Source organism: Penaeus vannamei, chromosome 13, assembly GCF_042767895.1.
Source record: "Penaeus vannamei isolate JL-2024 chromosome 13, ASM4276789v1, whole genome shotgun sequence".
NCBI classification, from domain to species: domain Eukaryota; kingdom Metazoa; phylum Arthropoda; class Malacostraca; order Decapoda; family Penaeidae; genus Penaeus; species Penaeus vannamei.
In genome coordinates this window covers 45,524,355-45,529,891 of record NC_091561.1, presented here as the reverse complement: position 1 = coordinate 45,529,891, position 5,537 = coordinate 45,524,355, and positions in this window count along the sequence as shown.

Genomic DNA, 5,537 nt, shown 5'->3' with positions numbered 1-5,537 from the left:
CTCATTCCGTCCGGGATTTTGGTTTTGATGGCTACGGTATTCATTCTGGCATCTCTTAAACTCCTATAGTTACACTCCCAGCAATCTGAATGTCTTGATAGCTATACACTACGCACTAACTTGGTCTCTTTCCTCGGACGAGACACTCCGGGAACTCTGATGACGCTGTCGCTGCCGGAAGGAGTCTGGCGCGCGATCTTTAAACCGAACGGGGCTATTCGTGTGTCTATGTAATTTGGCTATTTAGCTAATCTATGGCTGATCACACTGCCATACAGGTTTTAGAGACCTCATTTCTGTCTGGGAATGTCATCCCAAATTCCATCTGGAATCTCTACCTGTCGCCTCCGGAAGACCACATAAAAGTGTAGCCAAGTTCCGCATAATGTGATTACCATACTGACGAGAAGGAACAGGTGTCGGAGAAGAAAAACACAAGATTTTAACATGAAAATGTGTATTTCTTTACGCGCCCCTTCCCTCTTTCCCCAAGCCTCAGCACACTCCGCCATTTCTCACATCACGCAAGCACACGAGAAACACAGAGGAGTGCTTGTAACAGTCACTCGTGTGAGTGTGCGTACGCGTATGCATGAACGCGTGCGTCACACCCGGTCGCCCCTGTCCTCGTCATCACGATATGTCACCCGAGAGAGTCTGCAGGTGTACCGCCAGGTGTCGCCCAGCCAGGCCTCGCGCGCCGGCCGCTGCCTGCCTTTCCGTTTCCATTTCGAAAGCGGGAACGGCATCCCTGCAGAGCCATTGCGCAAGTGCATCCACTTTTCATATCTATCTATCTATATATATGTGTGTGTGTGTGAAGAAAGGGTGTAGATTAGAATGAATATGTTCACAGGGCAACAGATGTATTTAACCGCTTTCGATTTTATTTTTGACAGAAATGCTTGTATTTCTGACGAAGATACTATCGTGTGTGTGCTTGTTTGTGTTTAGTCTTTCCACTCTAGGACAGCATTTCCCCTAGCCATGCAAGCTGGAGAGCAACTGCTTCGTAGTTAGCGGCAAGCCCAGCCAGCCAGACGCACGCCAGCGAAAGGCCGGCCATCTTGGGACCGGCGGGAAGGAGCCTCGCTGTCCTGTGGTAGGAAGCTCTAGCGTCGCTTCCGGTAATTTGTCGCTCTTGTTCCTCTCCACTTCCCACCTCCACTCCCTCCACCGGCCTCCGCTCCTTCCTCCCTCCACAATCCCTCCCTCGCTGCTGCCATCGCCGTCGCTCGCCTCCTTTGCCGCCTCTCGCCACGCCGCTCCTTGGCACTCCTCCGTCCGGGATCTCCGGTGGCACAGGCGAGCAACAAGACAGACAGACACAAAGAGGATGGAAAGAAACATATATGTATGCATATGTATAGATAGATAGATAGCTACATTATATATATATATATATATATATATATATATATATATATATATATATATATATATATATTAGAGAGAGAGAGAGAGAGAGAGAGAGAGAGAGAGAGAGAGAGAGAGAGAGAGAGAGAGAGAGAGAGAGAGAGAGAGAGAGAGAGAGAGAGAGAGAGAGAGAGAGAAATGCCTGAATATATAAAGTATTGGTATTGTTGATATTGTTATTTATTAGTTTTGTTATTATCATTATTATTAGTATCATTACTATGATCATAACTGTTTTATTATCATTATTCATATCACCTTTTCTAGTATCACTAATGTAGCTATTATGATAATTTCTATATTCAATGTTTCCATCATCATTATCACCTGATATTAACTATATTACACTCATTGTCATCATTATAACTATTACTATATCCAGTATTACGATTATATCATAATTATTATTAGTAGTAGTGGTGGTGGCGGAGGTGGCAGTAGCGATGTAGTGGAGGCGGTGGCACAGCGCCCCACGTGACGCACCTGCCTCCCGCCCCTCGAATCCGTCACTGATCTTAAATCATGTTTTGCGAAAATTTCGTCCGGTTATGTGTTTACAGTATGTGTAACATGGTACTGATTGCCTGAGTTGCTCAACATTATTACAGTAATAATCAGAAGATTGATGTCATATCAGGGGAACGAAGGGTAAGGGTGTGAGAACGATAGACATAGGAATAGCAGGAGTGACAAGGGCATTCTTGAGTCAAAGCGAATCCCGCCGCGGCGGGAAGAAGGCAACATCGAAGGCAGCGGCGAGAGGCGACGAGGGCGCGGGCGGCGGAGCAGCAGCATCCCCAGCGGAGGTTCGACAGCGTGGTGGGCGATCATTAACCCGCCATGGCTGTAAGATGGCGTAGCGGCGGCGGTGGCGGCGGCGATGCGGTGGCATGGCGGCGGCACCGGCGTGTGGCGGCGAGGCGGGCAGTAACCCACGGCGATGGTGCGGTGGCTCTTTCCATGGTCGGCTGCGTTCATATGAGCCACATGACCATAATTTACACTGGTGAGCACATTTTCGCGGGCGCCATGATGGGACACACCCGCCGCTAACGCCAACGCAGCGCTATTGATCGGACCTTGCATCTTGCCGAATGGCATTTTCGCCCTTATGGACCGGGAGGCTGGCACTATCTTGTCCCGTATTCCCACGAGCGTCTGTGAGGGTTGTGTTTGCGTGAGGTGCGTGGCACGCTCGTGCGGCCGCCGGTGAGTCACTTTGAGTCTCGAAGTTGAAGGGGTTTTCGGCCCGCCACCGCTCGCCCGAGTCACGGAGACGTCCATGAACCCGCTCGAGTCGCGAGGATCAGCTGATGGAACCGCCAGAACGCGAGGATTCGCTGCCAGTCAATGATAGACAGTGGGCCGCATGCAGCTAGGTTCCTGGCTAGACTCACATACATATGTATACTTATCTAGATGGATAGTAAGACATCTAGATAGATAAAAGGGAACCCACTTTATGAACTGAAAACGAATGCAAAGTTTCAAACTCGTTAAGAATTCCTCAATTTTTATCGATTATTAGTTTCATCTGATGAGGAATTCTTGACAAGCTCGAAGCGTTACGTTCATAGATTGACAGCTGTGTGTATAGAAAGATAGATACACGTGTGCGTGTGTGGATGTGTATATATATGTGTGTGTGTGTGTGTGTGTGGATATGTATATATATATGTGTGTGTGTGTGGATGTGTGTGTATATATATATATATATATATATATATATATATATATATATATATATATATATATATATATATATATATATTATATTTTATATATATATATATATATATATATATATATATGTGTGTGTGTGTGTGTGTAAATATATATGTATATATATGTATATATATATATATATATATATATATATATATATATATGTGTGTGTGTGTGTGTGTGTGTGTGTGTGTGTGTGTGTGTGTGTGTGTATGAATGTATGTATGTATATATGTATATTTACATATATATATACATATACATATACATACATATATATGTATTCTATATACATATAGATAGATATATAGATATAGATATTCACATATATCTATACATATATATGTATATGTATACATATGTATATATAGGTATATATACATATATACATGTATATATATGTATATATATATATATATGTGTGTGTGTGTGTGTGTGTGTGTGTGTGTGTGTGTGTGTGTGTGTGTGTGTGTGTGTGTGTACATATATATATATATATATATATATATATATATATATATATATACATATATATACATATATATATATATATATATATATATATATATACATATATATATATATGCATATCTATGCATGCATGGTAACAGTAATTGTATATGAATGTATGTGTGTGTAAATAATATACAAGGGTTTGTGAGTACGTACGTGTTCACCGCACATACCTGTTAGATGACGCACACTACGGTACAATGTTCGTCTCGGGTTATTTATGTCGAGTGGAGATGGGGGGGGAGGGGGGGGAGAAGGAAAGGCTGGTGAAAGGGAAGGGGATGAGGAGGAGAAAAGGGAGAGGAAGGAGGAGATGACGGAAAAAGGAGGATGAGGTGAAGGGAAAGTAAAAGCGAGGTGGAGAGGAGGGGAAAGGAAGAAGAGGAGGGAGGGAGGGTAAAGGGAAGGAAGGAGAGAAGATGTAATAGGAGAAAGAAAGAAGAAGGAAGTGGGGATAGTTGGGGGAAGGAGAAAGGAATGGAAGAAGGAAAGACGGGAAAGAAAGGAAGTAGAAGACAATTAAAGGGATAAGGTGGAGGAAGGGAAGAGACAAGAAAGAGAGGGAAGAGGAAAAGGTGAAAATAGGAGAGGAAGGAGTGGAGATCATGAGGATGAGCAAAATGGGTAAGAGGGATTTGGGGGCCATCATCTGGATGTGTAAGTTTATTCCTTATTCCTTATTCCTCGCTTTCCTTGTTTCCGTTTTCTTTTCTTCCCTCGAACCCTTTCGCGACTGTCGTGACGCCGCCTTTGTTATGATCGAAGGGCCTTTCTTGCCCTTGAAAGCTCAAAGCTCTCCCTTCATTTCTTTCTTTTTTCGCGTTCTCTCAATAATTTGGACGAAGACGCAAATATACATGCGAATAACCACTATGCACACGCACACAAACAAACAAACAAACAGCCGCCACAACAGCGCTGCATTCCTCGGTTGAGACGAAACCCGTAAAGGAGTAATTGTCCTTAAGAAAACAAAGGCAAGGAGCCTTCTGCCTTGGGCTGGCCCGCTCTGTTAACGCCCGGCTGCTCGGCGTGGAAACCCTCATGATGGTGAGGGAGATGGTGAGGGTGGAGACGAGGAGGAAGGGGAGGGGTTATTGGGGAAATAGCTGGATGGAGGGTGAGGGGATGTTGAGTGTGGCTGAAGAGAGAGGATGATGGTGCGGAAGGGGCGATGATGTGACGAAGGACACAGAAGGAGACACGCAGAGATGATGAGGAAGTCAGAGCGATGACGAACGAGACGACGACGCCACGTATCGTGTCGAACATTGCGGTGATATTAACAATGCCATCACTATGGCGATGGAAATGTTGGCGTGACAATATTTTTTCTTCTAGTGCTGGGCGGTGACAAGCAAAACCAATGCCACTGGAAGAGGTGCTGGAGCTATTATGAGCGATATCGGCGCGATGATGAATTACGGAGTAAGTGGCGACGGTTCGTGGCTCCATTTACTGGATTCTTGTTAAATCAAGCTTTGCTGTATCATTCATATTGCTCTGACATATGTAAATAAGCACCATCCATGGGGAAATCTGCAAACATCTTTTTTCTCTTTGGGCAAAACGCGTTTTCCTTGTAGTGTCACCAATGGGGGATTAAAGGACAAATACTAATCCTGTTAGAGTCAGTATGGCCTTTCTTCGTGTTCAGAACAGAGCGCCGATGACTGGCCTTGGAGAGCTTCTGTAATGACTTTCACCGACGGCATTCGCCACAAGGACACCTCCCGCACAGGTGCTCGAAATGTCCTCCTTCCGGCGTCCAAGACATCCCCCTCAGTGTCCACGACGCCCTTCCTCTGCTGTGCCCTCATGCAGAACATTCGGGCACAGGTGTTGCCTCTCTTCCTTCTTCTCCTCACCTGTCTCCTCTTGAA